The sequence below is a fragment of the Lolium rigidum genome, chromosome 4 (genome assembly GCF_022539505.1).
Source record: "Lolium rigidum isolate FL_2022 chromosome 4, APGP_CSIRO_Lrig_0.1, whole genome shotgun sequence".
Classification (NCBI taxonomy): domain Eukaryota; kingdom Viridiplantae; phylum Streptophyta; class Magnoliopsida; order Poales; family Poaceae; genus Lolium; species Lolium rigidum.
In genome coordinates this window covers 28918503-28945159 of record NC_061511.1, presented here as the reverse complement: position 1 = coordinate 28945159, position 26657 = coordinate 28918503, and the positions used below count along the sequence as shown (strand labels likewise).

The following is a 26657-nucleotide window of genomic DNA, read 5'->3' as shown; positions in this document are numbered from 1 at the left end:
CTTAGCATAAGCTCGACGAACATCTGCTCCTCCTCTTCGTCCGAGTCCATGGCCGGCGAGGCAAATGGACGAACACCTGACGGGCGTGGTCGAGGCAACCCGATCCGCAAACGACGAGGAGTAGACCGTCGTCGGAAAACAGGCCGGCGGAGGAGCAGCCAGATAGGCCGTCATCGAAAAAGACGGCGAAATATAGGCGAGGTGGGGGAGGAGAGGCGGCGGAATCCGGGCAACAAGGCGGCGGGGTGGTGACGGCGGCGAGAGAGATACGAGGGGTGGGGGTGATTTTGAGCGAGGTGGCGGTGGAGTTCGTGTGTCCAGTCGCCGACAGAGCAGGCCCTTCCCCGCTTTTCACTCGTCCGGACTCTCCGATAGATCCCCGGGGGACCGGGGTTGCCATAGGCTTGCCGGATGGATGAAGGGCCAAATCCGGACGAAAACGAGGAACCGGGGGCGCGACTAGACCGAATTTCGTCGTCCGGATGGAAAAAAAAACGTTGCTCGGGTGCCTCGTCGGGGAGACGAGTGGAGATGCTCTTATTCTAGGTCGGTAGAAAAGGAGGTAACCTAACTTTCCTCAACCAACTGAAAACGTATCTGGTAGGGGCGCGCGTTGGAGAGAAAGATGGCTAGCGTAGCGACCCAGATAAGCGGCCAGCGTTAGGAAACTAAATCGCTTAGTGATAATTAGATTTTCTTGTTGATGGTTAAGTAGCATAATAATAACTAGGAGTGGTAAATTATTTGTTGGTGTAGTACTTGACACGTAGGAGGTAGGTAAATAAGTACTCCCTCCGTTCGATTTAGTTTACATTCTAGAGAAATTGAGACAACTTAGTATTGCATTTATTAATACTACTTAGATGTGTAAACAACCAATCCAAGCTGCATTGAAAACAACAACATCCAATAAAGAGAGCAAAATCATTTCGTTTCCATGTGTTGTTGTTGACTAAAAGCTAGAATGTAAGAGTATTTCGGAACAAATTTTGGGGCTGGAATGTAGATTATTTTAGAACGGAGGGAGTATGTTGGTAGCAGAATTAGATTGGCGAATCAGTAGGGTTGGGAAAGAAAATCAGGCATCAAAGGAGATTAATGTTGATAGGCGAATCAGTATTTTCCTTTTTTTTCTTTTTTCCTGGTTGCGCGTAGGATTGGTAGACCGAGTGAAAAAATGGAGCAGTAGCAAGGAGTCGAGGTTTCCTTGTGTAAGTAGTTTCTCGCATCCCGTCAATCAAAAGAGAAGAAAAACAAGTACAAGCAAGCAAGGGAGAGAAAAGAAGAAAATAAAGGATGTGGTTAACTGAAGCAATACGATTCCCAGCACGCACAGCAAGCGTGCGAAGCGAGGAGAAAGTAGTGAATCCATCCAATCGTTTAATTTGGACCGACGACGAGAATCAAATTTTTTTTTTCGCGGGTAACAAGAATCAATTCGTGTTCCGAGAAGGAGGTGAGGCGAGCGATTGGACGGTCCAAAGTCGAACCGGCTCGCTTCCCGTCGAAGCCGGACGTGCACCAAAGTCGAAGCCGCTGTCCCGTAGCCGGGTCGAACGCGAGGAGGCAGGGATGAAGGGGCCACGTGGACCAAGGCCCCGCTGGTCTCGTAGCCCTCAGGTGCACACCCGGCCCGCCGCTTCATCGATTCAGGTCCACCCGGCGCGCGCGGAGTCTGCGGTGCCGCCTCGCCTTCGTCCACCCGGCCACGCGCCGTCACGCCTCCAATTACACCAATTCTTCCCAAACGTACGATCTTGGAAGAGACAGTACTTGAAGCTTTGTTGCACCAGCTGAGTCGTTGATCCTTCTTCTTTTGGTGGATGATAAATGAGCAACCCATTTTTCAACTTTGAGTTTCATGTGGTCATGTATCCTCTCGTTTCCGGCGTCGATGCACAATTCTTCTAGAACCTTGGCATCTTGGGCGAAGAATTTGACGAGCTTGGTACCAAAGCAATCGATTGTCTGGCGCTGGAACTGGAGGCCGACTCTTGTCAGGCAGCTTCGCATGCATTCGAACGAGTGACCACTTAGGCCGGGCAGATGAGAGACCTCGTGGAAGTAATTAACGTGGCCATCGTCGTCGTCTCCGGCGCCCACCGTCGGCTGCAGTCTACGGCGCTTGAAACGCTGGACGGACTCTTCAAACTCGGAGCGGTGCTTCCTTTCTAACAAGTCTTGCCCGCTCTGGAATTTCCTCTTGGCGTCTTCCTGCGACGTGCTGAGGTCGATCCGGAGATCGCGCAGCGCCGGGCAACAGCGGAGCAGGTTCTCGATCGCCGCTGCCGCCATGTTGCCGGGGGCCGTGTACACTCCCTGGAGGTGAAGGCGCTCGAGGCTGGGGAGCACCGGGAGGAGCTTGGCCTGCCTCTTCTCGTTGGTGGTGGCCATCTCCTCCAGGTGGCGCACCCTCAGCTTCATCTCCTTGGCGTGGCTGAAGCCACGGACGGTTCCCAGAAGCTCTGGCGGGCGACGCGTGGGTCTCTGTGTCGTACGTAGCCGTACTCGGTGAGAGTCAGTTCCGCCCGTGCCAGATGCGGGGGCGGCGGGCTCAGCGAGATATGCCGGAGAACTCCCCGGTACCGGAAGCGGCGCAGCATGGGCGCGTAGATCTGCAGGGTGCCCTCCTCCTTGAAGGAGCACCTGTCCATGACCAGCGAGATGGCCGTCCGGCAGCGGAGGGAGCGGTTCAGCCTGTCTGTCCCTGGCGGCGGGGCATTGTCATGAGAGTCTCGGCGCCCGTTCCCGTGGCGCTTCTCGTCGTACTCTAGGAGGACGGACTCAAGGTGGATGATGGCTAGCAACGGCGCGGCGTCGATCATGTCCTGGAGATTGTTGAGAGGCATGTTGCAGTGTCGCAGCCGTAGAGACTCCAGCCGTGGGAAGAACACCGGCGGCGATGCTGGCTCGAGCTTGCTGCAGTTGGTGATCTCCAGCACGCGGAGGGTCTTGGACGGCAGGGAGCCTACGGCGAGCGGGAAGATCCCGAGCCCGTGTATGTTCGAGCAGGCCTCGTACATGGACGTCTCGAAATGCATGGGTTTCCCGTCGTCCGAGTCCACCGCGGCGATCCGGAGCTCCTCAAGGCGGCGCGCCGCACGGTGGGAGAGCACCCCGGCGAACACGTCGTGCTTGTTGCGCCACCCCGCGTCGCGGTGCAGGAAGTCGCGGACCTTGTCTTCGGTGTGTGCCTCCACGCGGAAGGTGAGCTTCCTGACGGGACCGTCGCCGTCGGCTTCGGCCGCGGCGGCGGCATCGAGCGCCTTGTGCGCGGCAGAGACGACGGCGTCGAGCGCCTTGTGCGCGGCAGAGACGACGGCGTCACGCCTGGCGAAGAAGCGGCCGCGGGCTTCGTCGCTGTAGCTGTAGCGGTTGTTGTGGTCGTCCTTGAGGGCGCGGGCCACGAGGTTGACGGCGCCGCAGGAGCGCCAGAGCGGGCGCCATCTCCTGGACAACACGCTGGTAAACGCACCCTCCTGGGCGGGGACGAAGTGGAGGATGCGACGCAGGAGGTCGTCGCTGAGGCCAGAGAGACGGTCGCCGCCGGCGGCCATCGTCGGCATGCTACGACCAATCAAGCGATTTCGATCGTGTCGATTCTCTTATTGGGATCTTTTTTTTTTTTTTTTTTTGCGGAATCTCTTATTGGGATCTGCTTGCACGGCTCGGTTGTAATAAAGGATTCAGTCGTTTTCCGGTATTAGAGTAGAGCTGCGCGATTGAGTTCCAGTCCGAGTCGGAGTAGATCAGCTGAATTGAATTTACTTACGGAGTAGCTAATCTGCTTTTAAACGGTCTTGCTGTCCATAAATCAGCCCGCCGCTGTCCCGTCATGCCCGGTCCGATTCGAATACGAATACGTATGACGGTATGATGACAGGAATTCCGAAACCCAAATATATACTGTGCTGTGGACGTGAGTTTCTGATCACCTCCACGGTGAGGACGCCTCCATTACCGCCGCGAGGACGCCTCCATTACTGTGCTGTGCCCTGAACCATTACCGCCGCGAGGACGCCTCCACGGTGGACCACTGGGTGTCCTACGCCCTCAAGCACGCCGCCCCTGCTCCTGTAGGGCTCGAGCTCGACCTTCGCCTCCGCCGCGTGCCCATATGCTCCCGTCCATACTCCCTCTGCCGCGCCTCCGGTAGTCGTAAGCGCATCCGATCCACCGACGACGAGGAGGAGGAAGTGAATAGCCGACCGAGGTGCATGTCGGTCTCCGACGACGACGAAAGTTCATGCTGGCCGCAGTACACCGTCCCGCAGATGCTCTTCTCCAGCGCCGCGTTGCGGTCGCTCAGCCTCGGCCCCTGCAAGCTCTCCCCGCCGGACACCATCAGCCTGCCGTCCCTCGAGGCGTTGCTCCTTGTTCGTGTAACCGACTGCGAGCGGAACGTGCAGAGGCTCGTCTACGCCTGCCCGCGCCTCGCCGACCTAACGCTCGAGGCCTGCGGGACGGTGACCGCGCTGTACCTCCATGACAACCGCCGACTCCGCAAGCTCGCCCTCCGGTGCTGCCACAGCCTGGTCGTCGCTGAAGTCAACGACAAGCTCCATACCCTGGAGTACCGTGGCACGGTGCCCGATACGTCTCTCCTGGCCCTTCGTCGTGGCGGCCGCTGGAAACCCACGTCGTGCATGATCGATATCTGCGGCAAGGAGGTCTCCACGGAGAAGGAGCTCGCAAAATTGGGAAAGTTTCTGCAGCTACTCGCTTCCACCAAGCATCTGCACCTGCGGTCCGCACGTCCGGGTTGCGGCGTGGAGCACGACGCTACGGCAAGGTCGTTGCCGGCCTTCGGGCGCCTCCTCCACCTTGAGCTAACCGGGCTCCTCCCGCACGGCGACGGCGATGGCGAGGCAGCCATCGCAGCCGTGAGCGAGGATCCTCCGCACGCCCGAACCTGGAGGTGCTCTCGCTGTCTCTGGACACGGACCCCAACAAAGAGGGGTTGCACGCACGCAGGAGCTGGCACGACTGCAAGGAGGTGGAGTTAGTCCGCGCGCACCAGCTGAGGTACAACAAGTACGAGGTCCTCGCCGCGCCGGCGGTGACCATCCCGTGCTTGAGGAAACGAGTGAGGGAGATCAATTTTACGCATTACCACGGCGGGAGGGCGCAGAGGACGCTCGCCAAATTCTTGCTCTGCAATGCTCCCCTTCTTAAAACGCTCTATTGCGGAATTGTTTGGGGCGAATTGTCGATTCAGGACATGCTCAGAGACGAGATCCAAGGATGGGCCATGAACACGCCGGAAAACTGCATCTTCGACTAGTCGATTAGAACCTACAAGTACTGTAATTTATTCTAGTATCTAAAGGTATGATTGCTGCACCCCCATGGGGCTCTCACAGCGATCCTCGCTTCGTGGCCGTTGGATCACCCCATCAGCGTATCTGGTCCGTTCGTTGTTGCCTCTCCTCCCACTAGCTAAAGCCATGCAATGGCCATGTGCTACCCGCCTGCGGCTGCAAGTGGGCCCCACCATCGTCCGGGCCCGCTGTCGGTGACTCGTGGGTGAGATTGCTCTTGGTCGGACGTGGTTAACCTCTCCTCCCACTAGATAAAGCCATGCAAGGGCCATGTGCTACCCGCCTCTGGCTGCAAGTGGGCCCCACCATCGTCCGGGCCCGCCTGTCGGTGACTGCGGGTGAGATTGCTCTTGGTCAGACATGATTAAAATAGGCAGCCCACGGTCCAAACCCTAGCCGCACTCCCCAATCCCCGCATGCCCCCAGTCCACGCTCTCCCCAATCCCGCAAGCGAGGGCGGCGCGACGGCGTCGACGTGACGCGGGGAGGGCGTCGGCGGCGCCGCGCGAGCTCCGGGCCGGCGGTGGAGAGGCGGAGCACGGGGCGGCCGAGCGGGGCCATGCTCTCCCTAATCCCGCGCGCGAGGGCGGCGCGACGGTGGGATTCCCCTTGAAGCGCGCGTCAACGTGGCGCGAGGAGGGCGGCGCCGCGGACCTTCGGTCCGGCGGCGGAGAGGCGGAGCACGGGGCGGCCAAGCGGGGTCGCGGCGTCAAGTGCAGCGGCGCGACGGCCTTGTAGAGGAGCCCGACACGGAGGCGCCACGCCACGAGGCAGCCGTGGGAGCCGTAGACGCGGACCACGTCGTCGGGGTCGGGTGTCGACGGAGACGAACACGGCGGTGGATCCGGCGAGCGCATACGGGGAGACGGTGATAGCTGTGCGGTAGGGAGGCGGGGCTCTCCGGGGTTGCTTCTTCCCCGATGTGGTTTGTTCCCTACTGCCCATTGTTTTTCCATTATTCTTTGATATTGATGTGGATGTGGCTGCGGTGGATTCGGTCGTGGGTAGCTTTCTCTGTGCAAGCGTGTGTGTATTTTTGGATCTCTACTAAGCATTGGTGTGGTGGGTGCCCAGGAATTGGGGCCGATTCGTGGGTGTGTCATGCGCACGTTGTTGTGGATCTGGGGATTTTGGGTGCTTGGGATGTTCCTTGTGGTTGATTTTCTTCGATTTGTGTTCAGCGCGTGTGGGTGTGCCTAGGCTGCGCAGGGACAGGTTCTGGAGTCGATTTCCTACGGTCTATCCGTGTTTTGCTGACCGTCGGCGGATGCGTTGGGTGGCCTACACGGTTCTGCGTTTTTGGGTGTCTTGCGATTGGGCTGCGGAAACATTTGCATATTACTTCGTTGTGCGTGGGTGCTAATCCTTGGATGATGCTCCGATTCTCGGAAACACCCCACTCAACCAAAGCTGGAGGTCATGAGAGGGGAAAATCTTCGGGCATGACCACAGCCATGAGCACCACTAGCGCACTTTGTCTGAGAGTATCATCGAGGAGCAGCCGTTGTGGCTCGATGACCTACTCAACGAGCAATTGTATTTTGGAAATTCTCGCCTTAATAATACAATTGGGAACAAATGTCATCTTCCTTATTTGCTTTTCCATATTCTTTGCTGGCTTATTTTCTAATGAATATTTTAGAAATTACATCTCGCGGCATTGTGCTCATATCTATAAATTTTGTGTCAGGAGCATACACGCGAGATAAGATCACCTAATGGCTAATTCCCGGAAAACAACTAATGCAGAAGCTTATAACCCTTGGATTTGGAAAACAACAAGGTACTCATGCAATGCTTACTATCCATGTACATATCATCAGTGTAATGTTACCATGTATATTGATATTTTGAGGAAATGTAGACTGGGGTTTCCTACAAGTTGTCAGTTCAAGTTTAGATTTGCTAATGCACATGCTGACATGAAAGTTGAAATATATATATGGAGATTTATTAATATTAATCTGCTGCATAGTTAGAGGTTCATCTGGTATGGTCAATAGTTGGCCTGATGAGTGTAACATTGGCTTCGAATTGTTAGACAGATAGGCCCTGCATTTAAGTAGTGGAATCCACTCAGAGCTAATGTGATGCAACATCTTAGTTCTTGCATATGAAGGTGTGTAATGGTTGGCCTGCCTCGCAGCGCTTTGCAGTCCCTACAGCATGATAAGAACCATGGTTGATGGAACAATTAGAGCATAGCCACCGACGAACGCCACACTCCAAGAGGAGCCGCGGCTGGCTGGACGGCGGTCGGATGATCGGCTGGTGGCGATCTAAGCAGCGTAGGCCGCTGCTTGCCATGTGTCACCGCTGGTGAGCGTCGTCCTCTCTGCACATCTCCTATCTTGTGAGGATTTTGCACTATCAGTTCTTAATATTTGCTCATGAATCACATAGGAGGATTTTAATCTTGGCCGGTGATTGGCTATCTCCACTTGGAAAACACTATGTGGGTGTGCAATTGTTCCTATAGATTTGTCCAATTCTATCTTCCACTACTCCTTTTGGTTTAATTCCCTAACATTTCATATTTATTCATTTAGATCTTTTTATTTATGGCTACGGGTTGTTTCATGAAAAGGAAAGTGGGATGGAGGGGAAGATCGACCTATGTACTATCCCTTCCCCTCAATAGATTTTATTTGCTGAAATCTAGCTTAAAATATGTGACTTAATTATATGTACACTGCCTCTTGATTTTTTGACTTTTCTATGCAAGCTATTATTTTCTAAATAGATGAGTTATTTATAGGAGGCTTTTTGAGACAATCGTTGATGGGAGCAGCTGCTAATGAATTTTATTTGCATATCTCATGTTGTTTAGCAGGGGGAGTAATGAGAAGTGCCAATTATTGTGATGGATCTAGAGGAAAATACATTACTGCACACGCGTGTCTCCACGACGGCTGCCATGGCACGAGCGGGGCGGGGCCTCTTCCCTCCCCCTCCCCTTGCTCGATGCACCAGCCATGGAGGACCTCTTACCTGCTTCTTGTGCTGCGGGTGACGGTCCGTGAGCGTACCCGGCGCGAGGAGCTCTCCGCAGCGCAGGTACGACATCGGGGAGGCAAGGATGACGAGATGGTGGTCGCTTTCCCGGAGCTGCTGCTGCCGGCGATTTACGCCACCACCACCCCGAGTTGTCCGCGTCGTTCTAGACCTGCGCCTGCCGGCCACCATTCAGTACAGCTGTAGCCCATCACATCCCCAACCTACTGCTCCCGGTGAGCTCCCTATTTTCCTCCTCTCTCTATTATTGCAAAAAAAAAAAATGATGTTGAATGTGTACGAGTGCAGAGATAGCTTCTGCTGAACATCTTTCAGTTCTGTAGATCTCATTGGTTGATCCTGTCATTCATCCAACACACATAGATGCAATTGTACAGATTGATGTCTATATTCATGTGGTAAGTCCGGTGTTCTTTTCAGGAGCCGGTCATTTGAGTATGGAGAGACGACGGCTTGAGATGAACTCAAGAACTTGCTCTTTGAAAGCGGCAATGTCAAGGTGGTAGCCTACAACTCCCTTTGCTTTACTATGATATGGTTTTCTATATTTAGAAATATCTCATTCATTCGTAATTAGTTGAGTTGTACCTAGCTTAGTAAATCAATGCATACATCAAATGGATTCTTCCATGACAATTCTAATTTCCTGTTTATGATGGGCCGGGGTTTTGGGCTCAATTGCTGAGTGATGAGTGATGTTGTTGTCTACTTGCCGCAAAATGAAGAAAAGATAAATTGTTTGGATTATGCATTTTTTGATTTGTACGAGTCGGTTCCTGAATGCCAATTGGTTTTGTTAAAATGCAGCATATTTTCCCCTCTCATGACCTTATATTTTGGTTGTCCATCTAATCTAGAAATTGAAGGCACTATTTGGCTCACCCATGAGAAGCGCAAAATATAATACATGGAGGTGGGCTATCTCGAACACCACTTTTTTTTTCAATGCATCATGACCACATTTACTAGAAAACTTGATGATGTCATATGTTGCATACCAGATGATCCTTAAATTTTCTCATTGTTGGAACTATTTATTTCGCTTTTCTTAGAGGTATTTACCAACTCTATGTACACGAGAGTGCTCAATTTTTGGGAGGAACTTTCAAACATATTCTATTCCATTCATGTTTATTTGATGGGCATTCATATATGTTGATTAAAGATAGTTGGAATGAGTTTAGGTGTAGTAAAATCCGAATATTATTTTATAATTGGTTAAATCAATATGTTGCACTATTGCCATCACGTCTTATCGGTTCCTAACTGCTGCTGGTAGTACTTTTCATTTTTGGTTATTACAAGCGAGAAAAGCTAAAAGTTGTCTTATTCTTGCTATGGGTAACCGGTTGTGGTTATAGCCATGGTGGAAATGAGATCCACTTCCGTATTTTGTTTTTTAGAACATACTGTATAATTATGGATTCTCTTTATTTCTCTCTTGTTGTCATGTATCTCAAACACATAGATCACATAATATATCAACGTCCACTTAAATATACAAGATTAGAAATTTGGTTGTGTAAGTAGCCGGACAAATAAACATATGGTTTGTTAGCTCAAGAAATGCTCATCTCTTATAAACTTAAATGCTTTATGTTCTTTTTCACGTGCCAATGCTTACGGAATGTAAGCGAGAATAGGGTCTATTGAAAAGTGCAGCATGCAGTAAAGATATACTCCGTAGAACGAATATGACATTATTTAGCATTTCTAAGAATTTCCCGAGCAGCTATATCTTGGTCTGAAAAACATGTTTATTATTGTACATTAAATTTCTGTTGTACATGTTAGTTTCACTCATTATTTATTGCTAGGTTATCCCAACCAGAATCTTGATCTTGCTCTGCAGGTATTAGGCTGTTTACTGAAATATCACCACACTGCAGTACCAGTGGATTCCGACAAATCTTGCAGGTTCAGGGGCAGGCCACACCAACGGCAGAAGAGAGAGCTCAGAAATTGTTTGGTATCCATCATCAGCCTTTGCACCTATTCGTGATATATGCGGCTTTGCTAGATGTACCTTCATCTATGGTAGGCCTCACCATAGGTGGTCTGCTTTATTTCAGCCAGTTGTGCACCATGTACTATCTTCACGGAAGGATGGAAATTCACATCAAATTTAAGTATCTTTGCTAATTTGAAAAGAAATTCACAAATATATTTATTTAGCTTGAAATTTGGGGATCTTCGGAGAAAATATTTAACATCAACAAGTATCTTTGAGAATTCATTTGTGCGAGAGAGCTTTGTTCCATGATTACGTTCAGGTCGTGGCTTTAAAGATAGTTACTTATCCGAGTAGACATGGTCTTTTGGTTTACTTGCGCTTCGTATACTTATCGTCTGCCGGGATGTCATGTTAGGTTCTTCCAAGTGTGGTTGATGATCCGTAGGAGCTACCGGCATCATCTGATGCATCTGGAATAAATAAGAGGTAACCTCTCTTTCTATGTGTGCAAGCAGCATATCAATACATGCACTGGATGATGCTTCTATGTATCCCTTTGCTCAATAAGGTTCTGTTTAAAATCCTTTCAGTTGTAGAAAGTACAAAATGATACTTAAGAGTGAGAAGAAAATACCTAAACTATTGTCTTCCTATGGTAGCACCATCGGTTATACGGTTTAAGAGTGCGATGAAATCACTGTAAAGTCGTGCATTTCTAGGAGATGTCAGGCATCACCAAGGGTGACTGTAGTTACTGCATAAACAAGGGCTTCGACGTGGCCACCGAAATGGATGTGAAAGTTGGTCCAAGGACGAGACAGTTGCCTAATAGTACTTCATTTCAGGAGATATTGGTGGCCCAATCTTGATAACCATATATGCCTTTTTAATATAAAAACATAAATGTGGTTCCATGTTAGAGATATGCTTAGAAGTAGCACCATGTTCATGTTTTTGTTACGGTGGGAAACATAGTTTATTTCTAAAAATGTATTTAATACTAAATGACCAAATAGACGATGCATCACTTGGTGCTTATGTTTTGGCTATTGTGCTACTTAGCAGCACTACTCCTGGAGATTCTAAAGTTTTGGCTTGCATCATAGCGACATTTATAGTTTCAGTAACTTTGAGCTTCAGATTAAGGAGATACAAATGATTTTTTTGCTTATCATGGCTACCTCTGAACTCTGAAGTTGATGAAGAAGCTTGCTACCATTATTTGATTTTCTGTTATTTCTTCAACAATCCTTTCTAATATGTTTCCTTAAATTTTATATTTTTTAAATGTGAGGACGTGGTGATTCCTATTGTGCAGCGAACCAAGTCAAAACTTTAAAATGTTTTATCTCCTCCAAAATTACTTGATAAGAAATCCTGCAAATGATTTTAGCTTATCATGGCTACCTTTCTTTTGTCTAAAAATATGTATTATCATTTTTCCGTGTTGTTTTTATCACCATGATACCAAATGTAAATCGGTGCGAATCCAATGGGGTCGTGCGCCAAGGCGCACAATTATATCTTCGCTTATATTTATTTGAATATTTTTGCCATTGACTTGTTCATTCATATGGGTGTTTTTTTATATTATGCATAAAATCCGAAGTCTAAAAGGATTACACATTATGATACTATACGGGCATGTGCATGTTCTTGACTGATCTTTTTCTCTTAAAAGCTCGTCCATATCCTTTTGGACATAATCTATGCAATCTTTTGATGCATTATCTATATTTGACACTAACCACGCAATCATCATTTAGTATCACTTTATTTTTCCCTGAATTCATTCAGAATAACACTGCAACTGTTTTTACTATTGTACAAAATCACGACGCTTCAATAGAAACAAATCTAAAAAAAAGAGAAGATGTGAGGCACCAATTTTTATGGCATCATCATGGTGCGCTGGAAATAAAAACATAATTGATCCTTTCTATCTTTCGGTGTCTAATTTCATTTGTCATTTTCATTCTCAGAGGAGAAGAATTCTAGCTTGGATAGACAGCTGGAAGATGCTAAGACTAATATGCAAGAGGAGATCATTCTGTTACAAAGATAGAAGGAACACACCCTTTATTGTTTACAAAATTCAAATGCTTCGATCAAGAGTCTTGAATGTGAGTTAGAGTAGCAAAGAGAAAACAACTATATTCTACAGCACTGCCAATGAAGATCTGCACATTAGTAACTCTAACTCTGAAGAAAGGGTCTGAAGATGTCTTGGTTAGTTTCCATGATGAAATTGTAGCAATTCAAGATAAGAAGAATAAAACCCTCTCGGAGTTGCAGCGGTTTGTGGTTTTCGTTGGGAATCTTAGAATTGAGGAGCAGATTTCTGATGAAGACATGAAGAATAGCAATGCTAGCTTGACCAAGCAATGGAACGAATTAAGAGCAGCTTACTTGAGGAAGCTGTAACACTACATGAAGAGAAGTAAATAACTACTGGTAGAGTTACAACATTCTCACGCTTCTACCAGGAACCTTGAGACAAAGGTAGAAAAGCAAATTGCGAGTATTTCAGTTATACAACAATGTAATGATGACTTAGTGAAGAACATTTGTGGCCTGACCCAACAGTTTGGAAAATCCAAGGTTAAGTTGCAGAAGGAGATTAAAGTGACACAAGAAAAGAGATAATGTATTAACCCAACTAAAACAATCAGAGTTTTCCTGCGACGTAGCCTCCGAAGACCATTTATAGATAATGCTTTTATTGTTTCTTTTTTATTTCTGTTGCTCTTGACATAGCCATTGAGTGTTTGCTACTATAATATATTTTCTGGTTCTATATAAACGGTTTCCTACTCCGTCCGTTATATAGAGTTTTCATCGACACGAGTTTCACGGGATCGTGCGCCAAGGCGCACATTTAAATCTAGTAAGATGTGAGTACGTGACTGGAATGGAAGCTATTCGTATTTGTTTTCACTATGACAAGAATGAGCTTACTTCTCATTCTAAAGACGTCACCGACACTTTAAGAAAAAAAATCTCTTGCAAACTACTCGCATCGCATGGATCCGTTTAAGTGCAGAGATCTCTCCCTGACTTAGGTGCAAAGCATATGTAGCGACTCGACTCATTTTAGGTATCAAACTAGACCATAAAGGCATGCTTTGCCGCACCCATCCATTTTGAGGAAAGAACCGTAAAAATATTTAGAAGAAAATTTAGACAATAGAGGCGGTTGATACAACTTGAAAACTTTGAATTACAATGCGTTAATAGGTGGCATATACCTATATCACGTTAGAATTAATAAACTCACATATATGCTTTTCTTTTTTTTACATTGTTCTTATATCGCATCATGAGAAGATGCAAAAAAAGGGATGTTATCTCGTATTGCCTACATATATAGGCAAAAGGTAGATTCAACTAAAATTTCCATTCACACACATGAAAAGAATTTTGAAATTGCAGCACGCACATTCATATTGAATATACATATCAAAGTACCAAACCTTTGAATGACCAGTCAAAAAAATTCATAACACGGTGTTATGTAGAGATCGAATTAACATTGAATATAATGCAGATGGTGCCCCGGTGTTTAACAATAACATGAGAAGTTCAATTCCACGTCCAGCCAACAAAAGATGACTTTATGATTCTCACGGACCTAATTAAAATGGGTATCATGCTCAAACTGATACGGTCAGCATAGTTCGTGCGGTATAACAAAAAAATTGACACTGACTTATAACTTTAGCTATGTCCTATGGTAGCAAGCATCTCAATTTCCTATTGTTTTCACAATGCAATTAAGAAATTTATACTATATTTGTTATGTCCTACGGGACCTATAGTCTGTAAAGGAATCAAGTTGTATGAAGGGAAGTTATAAGATAAATAAAAGGCATGTTCAAGGATAGTATCTTAATTTGTAAAATATAGTGTACAATCCAGTATACCTTACACGAATGATATGCTTCGTTTTTACCCTTTTGACAAATCTACTTGATGTACAAATTCGGCATGCAAAAGTCATGTGCATACGAATGTTAACTTGCAATCAAAGGTCATACGATCCATTTTGGAAAATGAATTAAAAACATTCATGCATTATTTGACAAATATAAGAAATATGCTAATTGTGTCAAAAAAAAATGGAATGGAATATTTGCCAAAAGCACCACCATGTTCAATATAGTTCAAATCAGAAAATCTAGAAACCAGTCACAGGAATGAGAGATCATCCCGTAAGCCTAGAAAACCATTCAAACCATATCTTCCGGTTACTTGATAGTTTATCAAAGTTATAATGAAACCTAGAATTTTCAAGGATGTCACGCTTAAAACTGTACAAGTCCAGCCATGTGACATCCATCAACTTCATAAGAACCTGAAATTTTACAAGAATGTCATGCTTTAGAACTTCGAACTAACTTCACCCATGTGGCTTTAAGTAGGCGGAAGGGCAGAGTCGGAGGGCTGACGAGGGGCCCACACCATAGGGCGGCGCGGGCCCCCCTCTGGCCGCACCGCCTTGTGGTGTCGCCACCTCGTGGCCCCACTTCGTATGCTCTTCGGTCTTCTGGAAGGTTCGTGGCAAAATAGGACCACTGGGTCTTGATTTCGTCCAATTCCGAGAATATTTCGTTACTAGGATTTACTGAAACCAAAAACAGCAGAAAACGAGCAAGCGGCAACTTCGGTATCTTGTTAATAGGTTAGTTCCAGAAAATGCACGAATATGACATAAAGTGTGCATAAAACATGTAGGTATCATCAATAATATGGCATGGAACATAAGAAATTATCGATACGTCGGAGACGTATCAGCCTCTAACGTGGCCCTAGACATACACCTACTGCTGCCAGCCTTCCATCGGTGGACGGAACTGCATGCCACATAGCTGGAATCTATGCCGACGGGAAGCTTGAACATAATGGCATGTATGACGACGGTCATATTTTATCGATGGCCCATCGCAGAAAACCCCCTACATGCCCACCTATATGATGAAAAACCGGTTTTGCCGACAACTATTTTCGAGCGCTTGGCATGTGAGACTGTACACCATACCTGTGTACACCGACGGCGCCCTACATCATGCCACATGTCTATGATTTAAGTAAAGCGCGAATCCAATTTTTGTAGCCTCATCATACATACGTGGATAACTGGATATTGATCGGATACATTTTCCAAAAATTCCTGCCGTTGAGATATTAATTATGTACTACTGTTGCCAGCCTTCCGTCGGTGGACAGAACTGCATGCCACATAGCTGGAATCTATGCCGACGGGAAGCTTGAGCATACTGGCATGTATGATGGCGGTCATATTTTGTCGATGGCCCATCCCAGAAAACCCCCTACATGCCCACCTATATGGTGACAAACTGGTTTTGCCGACAACTATTTTCGAGCGCTTGGCATGTGAGACTGTACACCATACATGTGTACACCGACGGCGCCCTACATCATGCCACGTGTTTATGATTTAAGTAAAGCGCGAATCCAATTTTTGTAGTCTCATCATACGTACGTGGATAACTGGATATTGATCGGATACATTTTCCAAAAATTCCTGCCGTTGAGATATTAGTTATGTATACATTTTCCAATCTACCTGACTCCACCTTCACGCCCAGCCTAGATCTGCATTAGTACATCACCTTGACCGACGCCGCCCTGCGTAACTATCGGCCATGGCTGTTTGCCAGGTCAGTTGAGCGTTTCAGATCCCAACTAAATTGTAGTGGTGGGAGGTAAATTGTGAAGCAGCTACAACTCTTGATGAGTACAGTGTGAGGTCAGATTATTTTTTTCCTGGTTGAAAAAATGGAGTAGTAGCAAGGAATCGATCGAGCTTTCCTTGTGTAAGTAGGTTGTTGCATCCCGTCAATCAAAAGAGGGAAAAAAAAAGTACAAGCAAGCAAGGGAGAGAAAAGAAGAAAATAAAGGATGTGGTTAACTGAAGCAATACGATTCCCAGCACGCACAGCAAGCGCGCGAAGCGAGGAAAAAGTAGTGAATCCATCCAATCGTTTAATTTGGACCGACGACTAGAATCAATTCTTTTTTTTTCGCCGGTAACAAGAATCAATTCGTGTTCCGATTGGCACGGCAACGTGGACGGTCGAAAGTCGGACTTCCCGTCGAACCCGCCGTGCACGTGGCCGGGTCGAACGCGAGGAGTCAGGGAGGGGTCTCGTAGGCTTGCCTGGATGAAGGCCACGCTTCAGGTCCACGAGGCGTACGACTACGATTCAGGCCCGCGGAGTCTGCCGCCTCGCCTAATTCCACCCAGCCACGCGCCGTCACGCCTCCAATTACACCAGTTCTTCCCAAACGCACGATCTTGGAAGAGACAATACTTGAAGCTGAGTCGTTGATCCTTCTTCTCTTGGCGGACGATGAATTCGCAACCCATTTTTCAACTTTGAGTTTCATGTGGTCATGTATCCTCTCGTTTCCGGCGTCGATGCATAACTCTTCCAGAACCTTGGCATCTTGGGCGAAGAATTTGACGAGCTTGGTACCAAAGCAGTCGGTTATCGTCTGGCGCTGGAACTGCAGGCCGACTCTTGTCAGGCACTTTCGCATGCATTCGAACGAGTGACCACTTAGGCCGGGCAGATCAGAGACCTCGTCCAAGTACTTAACGTGGCCATCGTCGTCGTCTCCGGCGCCCACCGTCGGCTGCAGTCTACGGCGCTTGAAACGCTGGACGGACTCTTCAAACTCGGAGCGGTGCTTCCTTTCTAACAAGTCTTGCCCGTACTGGAATTTCCTCTTGGCGTCTTCCTGCGACGTGCTAAGGTCGATCCGGAGATCGCGCAGCGCCGGGCAACAGCGGAGCAGGTTCTCGATCGCCGCTGCCGCCATGTTGCCGGGGGCCGTGTACACTCCCTGGAGGTGAAGGCGCTCGAGCCTGGGGAGCACCGGGAGGAGCTTCGCCTGCCTCTTCTCGTTGGTGGTGGCGATCTCCTCCAGGTGGCGCACCCTCAGCTTCATCTCCTTGGCGTGGCTGAAGCCACGGACGGTTCCCCAGAAGCTCTGGCGGGCGACGCGTGGGTCTCTGTGTCGTACGTAGCCGTACTCGGTGAGAGTCAGTTCCGCCCGTGCCAGATGCGGGGGCGGCGGGCTCAGCGAGATATGCCGGACAACTCCCGGTACCGGAAGCGGCGCAGCATGGGCGCGTAGATCTGCAGGGTGCCCTCCTCCTTGAAGGAGCACCTGTCCATGACCAGCGAGATGGCCGTCCGGCAGCGGAGGGAGCGGTTCAGCGGCGGCGGGGCATTGTCACGATGAGAGTCTCCGCGCCCGTTCCCATGGCGCTTCTCGTCGTACTCTAGGAGGACAGAATCAAGGTGGATGATGGCTAGCAACGGCGCGGCGTCGATCATGTCCTGGAGATTGTTGAGAGGCATGTTGCAGTGTCGCAGCCGTAGAGACTCCAGCCGTGGGAAGAACACCGGCGGCGATGCTGGCTCGAGCTTGCTGCAGTTGGTGATCTCCAGCACGCGGAGGGTCTTGGACGGCAGGGAGCCTACGGCGAGCGGGAAGATCCCGAGCCCGTGTATGTTCGAGCAGGCCTCATACTTGGACGTCTCAAAGTGCATGGGCTTCCCGTCGTCCGAGTCCACCGCGGCGATCCGGAGCTCCTCAAGGCGGCGCGCCGCACGGTGGGAGAGCACCCCGGCGAACACGTCGTGCTTGTCGCGCCACTCCGCATCGCGGTGCAGGAAGTCGCGGACATTGTCTTCGGTTTGTGCCTCCACGCGGAAGGTGAGCTTCCTGACGGGACCGTCGCCGTCGGCTTCGGCGGCGGCGGCGACGTCGAGCGCCTTGTGCGCGGCAGCGACGACGGCGTCACGCCTGGCGAAGAAGCGGCCGCGGGCTACTTTGCAGTAGCGGTCGTTGTGGTCCCCCTTGAGGGCGCGGGCCACGAGGTTGACGGCGCCGCAGGAGCGCCAGAGCGGGCGCCATCTCCTGGACAACACGCTGGTGAACGCACCCTCCTGGGCGGGGACGAAGTGGAGGATGCGACGCAGGAGGTCGTCGCTGAGGTCAGAGAGACGGTCGCCGCTGGCGGCCATCGTCGGCATGCTACGACGAATCAAGCGATTTCGATCGTGTCGATTCTCTTATTGGGATCTGCTTGCACAGCTGGGTTGTAATAAAGGATTCAGTCGTTTTCTGGTATTAGAGTAGAGCTCGACGCGCGATTGAGTTCCAGTCCGAGTCGGGAATTGAATTTACTTAGCTAATCTGCTTTCAAACGGTCTTGCTGTCCATAAATCAGCCCGCCGCTGTCCCGTCTTGCCCGGTCCGATTCGAATACGAATACGTATGACGGTATGATGATTGGAATTCCGAAACCCAAATATATATGCACTGTGGTCGTACGTGAGTTTCTGATCTAGACTGCCGTACGCTATCGCGATGCAGGTCGGACGGAGGCGGCGAGAGGACCGGCTGAGCAAGCTCAGCGACGCCACGCTAGGGCGCATCCTCTCCTTCCTCCCGGCCAAGGAAGCGGGGCGCGCGTCGGCGCTATCGAGCCGGTGGCGCAACGTCTACGCCGGCGTCGACGCCGTCACGCTGGAGCAGCCGGAGAGCCCCATCCCGGACTATGAGGACGACTATGGGTCTTGGAGCTATGGCCGCCCTGTCGACCCAAACCCGAAGCCACCATTCGGCACCACCGTGACCGCCGCCCTCTTGGCGCGGCACCTCGTGCCTACGGCACCTGCGCCGGCGCTGCGCGTGCTTCGCGTCGCCCTGAACCATTACCGCCGCGAGGACGCCTCCACGGTGGACCACTGGGTGTCCTACGCCCTCAAGCACGCCACCCCTGCTCCTGTAGGGCTCGAGCTCGACCTTCGCCTCCGCCGCGTGCCCGTATGCTCCCGTCCATACTCCCTCTGCCGCGCCTCCGGTAGTCGTAAGCGCAGCCGATCCACCGACGCCGACGAGGAGGAGGAAGTGAATAGCCGACCGAGGCGCATGTCGGTCTCCGACGACGACGAAAGTTCATGCTGGCCGCAGTACACCGTCCCGAAGATGCTCTTCTCCAGCGCCGCGCTGCGGTCGCTCAGCCTCGGCCCCTGCAAGCTCTCCCCGCCGGACACCATCAGCCTGCCGTCCCTCGAGGCGTTGCTCCTTGTTCGTGTAACCGACTGCGAGCGGAACGTGCAGAGGCTCATCTACGCCTGCCCGCGCCTGGCCGACCTAACGCTCGAGGCCTGCGGGACGGTGACCGCGCTGTACCTCCATGACAACCGCCGACTCCGCAAGCTCGCCCTCCGGTGCTGCCACAGCCTGGTCGTCGCTGAAGTTAACGACAAGCTCCACACCCTGGAGTACCGCGGCGCGGTGCCCGACACGCCTCTCCTGGCCCTTCGTCGCGGCGGCCGCTGGAAACCCCGTCGTGCATGATCGATATCTGCGGCAAGGAGGTCTCGACGGAGAAGGAGCTCGCAAAATTGGGAAAGTTTCTGCAGCTACTCGCTTCCACCAAGCATCTGCACCTGCGGTCTGCACGTCTGGGTTGCGGCGTGGAGCACGACGCTCTGGCAAGGTCGTTGCCTGCCTTCAGGCGCCTCCTCCACCTCGAGCTAACCGGGCTCCTCCCGCACGGCGACGGCGACGGCGAGGCAGCCATCGCAGCCGTGAGCAGGATCCTCCTGCACGCCCCGAACCTGGAGGTGCTCTCGCTGTCTCTGGACACGGACCCCAGCAAAGAGGGGTTGCACGCGCGTGAAAGCTGGCACGGCCTGCAAGGACGGGGAGTTCGTCCCGCGCGCACCAGCTGAGGTGCAACAAGTACGAGATCCTCGCCGCGCCGGCGGTGATCATCCCGTGCTTGAGGAAACGAGTGAGGAGATCAACTTTGCGCATTACCACGGCGGGAGGGCGCAGAGGACACTCGCCAAATTCTTGCTCTGCAATGCTCCCCTTCTTAGAACGCTCTATTGCGGAATTGTTCGGGGCGAGTTGTCGATTCAGGACATGCTCAGAGACGAGATCCAAGGATGGGCCATGAACAGGCCGGAAAACTGCATCTTCGACTAGTCGATTAGAACCTACAAGTACTGTAATTTAATCTAGTATAAGTTGATTTTGAGCATATAAACTCTGGCTGATCGATGCATGTCTTTTTTTTTTTTTTTTTTTTTGAAACGGATCGATGCATGTCTTAATTTCATCATATTATAAATCTGCAATAAGTTGTGATTGGAATGGAAGCTATCCGATTTTTCTTTTTTTTTAACAGAAAGGTTTTTCATTAAACTCAACAATATCTCAACAATATCTCTGAAATCTGAGATTACATCTCTGAAAGTGCCGGCTGCATTGTCATGTGTGCTAGAAAGGCATCTCATAATAAAAGGCTCGCCCTGCATCCTAGTAGCTAGTTTTGCTTGGAAGTGAGCTTTGTAGTTTGTACCCCTAGGAACGTGAAAGATTATCTGTCGATGGAAGGAAGGGCTGCCGAAGAGAGCAACAAGTTGTGGTCTAATCTGCCAATGACCTGGGTCTTCAATGATGTTACGAGTAGTAGCTGCCGATCGCACAATCTGTGAAGAAGGTGACATGTTGGAGCTGAAGGTGGTGCGCCAGATTTGCTGCAAGTAGCAGACCAAAAGTTTCCGCCTGTAGTGCTGAAGTAACTGGGGGTGAAATAGCTGAGATAAGGAGTCGAGCACAACGCTGATCGCTTTCGACCTGGATGTATATTCAAAGCCCCACCTGCGACTGATGGCTTTCTTGATTGTTATGTTGTGTCCATGCAGCGTCTATGATGATCTTTGTGCCTGGGATGCTCCATGGATCAGAGATGGTTGTCCCTGGAGTAGGCAACATCTGAAGGGTTGATGTGTAGATACTGTGATGTAGCTGGATCTGTATATATCATTTCTTTGGTCTTGGACTGATGAAGCTAGTTTGGGTGTTTCCGACTGCTGAACGAGAGCTTGGGGTAGGTTGTTCTAAATCTTGTCGTCTAGTTTGGCTACCTTCAGTATACCCTGCGTTGCAGCAAACACCTGCCAAGATTTATTATCTTTCCTGCAAAAAAGTTGGTCATTCCTCGCTTTCCGGAGGAACCATAAAAATGTATGATATATTCAAGTGAAGCTAAAGGATGACCAGAGGTGAAAATGGTCTGAATTAAGTCTGAAACAGATCGATTATTTGATGCAAGAACTTCGGACCGAATATACCACGGGTGACTAAACCAGACAGCTTTAGAAAAGGGGCACAGGAAGAAAAGATGCATTTCGTTCTCCATCGTTTCGCACATGGAGCATTCCTCCCTGTCTGATATGAATGGAGAATTTACCTGCCCTTTTTCCGGTAGCAAGTGCTCTTCTCAATAGTCTCCATGCAAAAGTCTGAACTCTTGGCACCATGTACTTGCATTTCCAAACCTGTGAAATTAGATATTTTATCTGAAGCGGCACTTCCTTTGATCTTTGGTTGGCTGGGAGTACCAAGTTTGTTATGCAATGATAATAAGCACTTTTTGCCGAGCACACACCTGATGGGGTTAGTTTCCAACAAAGAGTATCTTTTCGCCTGCTAAGATGATTGGAGTTTGAATAATTTGATTAGCGGTTTCCAGAATGAAGAGGCTTTGGATAAGAGGGATATTCCATTATATTTGGTTGGCTATCCATAGATCTTTGACTATAGTTGGGTAATTATATATGTGTTCTTGGATAATAAGATTGTCATAAATAATTTCCCAGCCCACAAACCAAGGGGTACTCCAAATAAAAATGCCTCCATCAATGGGTTGATAAAAGGGAGCAGAGAACAAAAGATGCCTCACCTTGAGTATAGCTGTCCAAAAAGCAGATTTTGGAGTGTTTGGTTTTGCCCGTCAAAGTGAGGTATCAGGATGATACTTTGATTTGAGAATCTGTGCGAGATGATGTTGTGGATCATTTGCAAGCCTCCATATAAACATGGTTAGACTAACCACAATATATAGGACACACTCCATATAAACATGTGCATATTTTGGAGTGTTTGGTTTTGGCAGGTCAAAGTGAGGTATCAGGATGATACTTTGATTTGAGAATCTCATGCGAGATGAATATACATATCAAAGTACCAAACCTTTGAATGACTAGTCAAAAAAATTCATAACACGGTGTTATGTAGAGATCGAATTAACATTGAATGTAATGCAGATGGTGTCCCGGTGTTTAACAATAACATGAGAAGTTCAATTCCACGTCCAGCCAACAAAAGATGACTTTATGATTCTCGCGGACCTAATTAAAATGGGTATCATGCTCAAACTGATACGGTCAGCATAGTTCGTGCGGTATAACAAAAAAATTGACACTGACTTATAACTTTAGCTATGTCCTATGGTAGCAAGCATCTCAATTTCCTATTGTTTTCACAATGCAATCAAGAATTTGGCCAGCCCAAGCCAACCTATCGCTTGCAGTGCATTTTGACGCCAAATCTTGGGCGAACTCACGGTGGCGAAATCGCTCGCCAAAATATTGGCAGCCAAATATTGGCAGGGCACGTTCAGGCTCAATCCAAACAGCCCCATTTACTTTGGACGCGACTACAAATCAAGCGCCTTACTGTTAGCGAAACCTGGCAGGCAACAGGACAAGTCCCGCGACGCAAATTTTCGTGCTCCCGTGAGATCCCACGTCTGTGGAGATTATCCCCACTAATCCTACAAAACCTCCAGTAGCAAATAAGGCCCAAGAGACTACCACTCGTAGAAAAAAAGAAAATTGTCGTTCAGTGAAAGATCAGTACCTCCTTTGATGTTACCTACATCCGCCCAGCAATCTATAAGGTTTTCTTATTTCTTAGAAGTCTGCATGATGAGCTACCTGCATCCGCCCAGCAATCTAGCCAAGTAGCTAGCACTACGAGAGAGAGACTCTAGTCTAGAAAACTAGAAAAGAAAGGGGATAGAAAAATACGGACCTGATGTGTGCGTCGAGCTCGATCAGAAGAAAGAAAAGGAATACGACTCAGCTCGATGTCGCGCTGCCGCCCACGGCACCATCATCGGTTGGCCGGAGATCCAGTCCTGGCCGGCTATCTCCTTCGCTCTCCTTTTAGAAAAAGACGTCAGTACTGCTAGTACTAGGATGGCAAGAAAATTCTATTAACAAATCTTTGCCTCACCGGAGATGGGCCGGAGATCTAGTCGACGGCGACCACGTCTTGACGAGCATAGCGTCGGCTCTCCTCTCCTCTCCTCTCCTCGACAAAGTCAAAGTCTAAGTCATAGTCACACGCGCAATCCACACGCGGTGGCTGACAGTGGAATTGTACTTATAGAAAGGGAAGGCAGCTTAGAGCTTTGATCAAGGAAAAAACAGGGGCGGGAAGGACATGACATTTCGGTTCTCTCCTTTCGTCTCCTCCAGATCAATCACTTGATGGAGGGCTGAGATAACCATGGTCTATGGTGTCACGCGGATCGGTGACCTGGCGAGTTAACACCCCGGTAAATTAGCTGTTAATTAAGCGAGCTAGTGCAGAATCAAGCGGCCATGCATGCATTCATTCTCTTGGAGTAATTGTTGGTGCGGCTCATTTTCTCTGGTGTTGACCTATTCTCCAGGATCTTACTCCCTATAACCTCTTGGGTTGTAAATCTCTTGTAATCTGTACCGTTTTATTAGGGGAGGCCAACAATAAGCCTAGGCCCACTTTGCAGCCATGATGTGCATTAGTCATAACTTCTCGGGTTTTTATGCATGCAGATCATAACAAATTTCTTGGGAGAGAGCAGTTTTAGGAGATGCCATGATGTGACCAAATTAGTCATTACCTTCTTGGTGTTTGTCATGGACCCAATGCAAGATGTGGCCAATTCAGCCTCGCGCAAGCAACACAGGAGACCGAGGCAGCAGGGAGATGAGCCAAAGTCAGCTATTCACGTGTCCCCTTCCTCTCTATTCCCCTCCCTGGACTCATCTCGTGCTTCCTCCTTGCTGTGGATCGATCTGTATCCTTGATATTTTGAGTGTATAATAGAGAGAAGGCAGTACGTACTTAACAGTATTTTCCTAATTTTGTAGTGATCCCATCAAACCGATATGGAAGGAATATCTCAAATAGTAAGTAGTAAGCGCCAGCAAGACTAAGATTTTTTTTCTTTTGACTTAATTGTTCACCAGCCTGTTCGCTTTTCCTCGTTTGATTGAACGACCAGAAATCAACTCATGAGAACTAAGAACCATCCATTTACAAGGTACCATGCATTAACAATGTACAATGTCAAGCTCAAGATACATCCAGGAAACTATAGTATACATCAAAAATATTATTCAAGAGCTGATGATAGATTGGATCAAGGGTGCTCAAGTAGCATCGGGGAAACCAACTGAATTTGGACATGACAAATCGAAACAAAGACATCTCGCTATACATGCACGTCACCACTCATACTACTATACTTGTGAACAACATATCATCTAAACTAGCAACCCGGATCAACCATCATTCTAATTCCGAGCTACAAACGTATATAGAAGTCAATCACTCCCGAGCCCCTTGGTTGGCACCCTCTCCACACCAGCCTCCACCGCAAACGCCACACGTTTTCCTTTTGTGCGGTTTCCAGCACGATTTTGTAGTACCAACCAAAACAGGTATAGTACTCGGCTTTTTTTGCAGCTTCCCCTTTGTCGTTAAGAAGAATAATCTCTCGTTGTCCACCGCCTGCAGCAACTGGACTAAGAAAGGTGAGTAGGAAACGCTCTTGATTGGGTCCTGACCTAGAAGTTACACGTCTAACTTCATCATGGTTGTATTGGTCAGTTTGTGCTGAAGTCAATCACTCCCGAGTCCTTGCGAGCAGTTCTTGTGCTGCTGGATGCCATCCCAGAGACATGAAAAAATACCAAATGAGCATGCAAGATGGCCACTCATCACAATAGGAGGTCAATGTATTGGGTTCTCTCTAATGCCGCCATCCACACTTGGGTTACACTGGTATGAGGTGGACTGGGCACCACCTGGGTACCCGAAAACATGCACCCGAAGCCCCCATCACTTCTTCCCCAAGCTGGACAACTATTGCGTGTCTCCAGGAGCCGACAAAAACCTGAAAGGGCAAGAGTTGTTAACATAATATCAATGTGTGTCTATATTAAATGACCAGAATAGGAGTCTTAGCAAATATTGGAAGTTTTGACTTGCTAAATTAACTAAAGAAATCCATGGATGCCTGAAGCATGTAGTGTTTGATAAATATGTCCCACAGATTGCAGAAATTTATGGACACACAACAGTCCAATATCAAGATGTCCTATATATGAAATATCCTCTAAGCTCAATAATCAAAACAGAGTAGCTGAGCATGATGCCCACTCCTAACAATCAACACTAGTCTGATCAGCACTTCTAGCCAAGATTCCTCTACACTTTGCACAGGCAAGCAAAAAAAAAGGATTCATGTTCTATGTAAACATGACCCAACAAATGGAGGAAAGCTTCACCGATGCAAAACTAGATAGATGATGCTAACCAAGCCATAGTTTTAGTACGTGCATTCTCATACATGAAAACATTGTAGACAGAAACCATCAGCTCCGGTTCGGCTCAGTCAAATAAAAGTAGGGGCAAGTATAGAACTGAGTTTCAAGTAGTTATTGAAGCTGTATGCCGGACAATTGCAAAAACAGAGCAGGTCCTTTAACTTTCTGCGGTTCCGGCAGCTAAAGCTGCAGTCAAGCAGTCCAGACCAAAGACAGCACACACATATCAACTTCTTTTAGACTTGCTGCGAAGAAGCTGAGCATCTAGTTCCAATTCCAACGCCTGGAATCGATCCAGACATCATGCTTGTGTGCCCGATAAATCTCATCGAAAAATTTATAACTCGGAACTAGATTAGATGGTTCATACCGAGAAAGGGACCCAAGGGCCATGCTCGCCGCCAGCCGATTCTATCCTCGATCGTATTCAGCGGGCCAGGCCTTGAGGCACACCCGCAGCATGGGCACCCTGAAAAATATGTCTGAATCTATGTGGACATGCAGGACCAAAGTTGGGTTCAGTTTATGATTACATGCAAAATATGAGCATCAGGTACGGCTGCACTAGAGTAAGAGAAATGATCAAGTTATCTCGCAAAGTGTAAAAGGAACAAAAGATGATGCATTCTCGAATGCAAACTCACGTTTTGCACTAAGTTGGAACTCTGGTTTGATCGGGCAAAACTAAAAGGTCAATTAATGTTTTTTCCTTTCTCGTCATGGCACGAGTAAAACAAGTGGAAGATTTAATGTTGCAAGGAAATAACAATCACAAGCATGACGTATCAGCTTAACTACAAGCCCATACTACAAGTACCTATGAAATATGTCCAGATGGGATGAGTTTTTTAAACATAAGGCCAAAGG

At 48.6% G+C, this 26657-nt stretch overlaps 2 long non-coding RNA genes across 3 annotated transcripts; both read left to right on the top strand.

Moving 5' to 3' along the window:
- The first annotated feature begins 6181 nt into the window (after nt 1-6181).
- Nucleotides 6182-7781, top strand: LOC124649355. Its single transcript, XR_006986621.1, has 4 exons — nt 6182-6246; nt 7012-7104; nt 7468-7640; nt 7725-7781. It is a non-coding gene; the product is annotated as an uncharacterized LOC124649355 (long non-coding RNA).
- A 692-nt stretch (nt 7782-8473) lies between these two features.
- Nucleotides 8474-12390, top strand: LOC124708757. 2 transcript variants are annotated; one of them, XR_007005312.1, is made up of 6 exons: nt 8474-8551; nt 8757-8835; nt 9194-9249; nt 10189-10305; nt 10706-10776; nt 12273-12390. It is a non-coding gene; the product is annotated as an uncharacterized LOC124708757 (long non-coding RNA). The 2 variants fall into 2 exon arrangements; XR_007005311.1 differs by having other exon boundaries at nt 10189-10373.
- Nucleotides 12391-26657: the final 14267 nt, after the last annotated feature.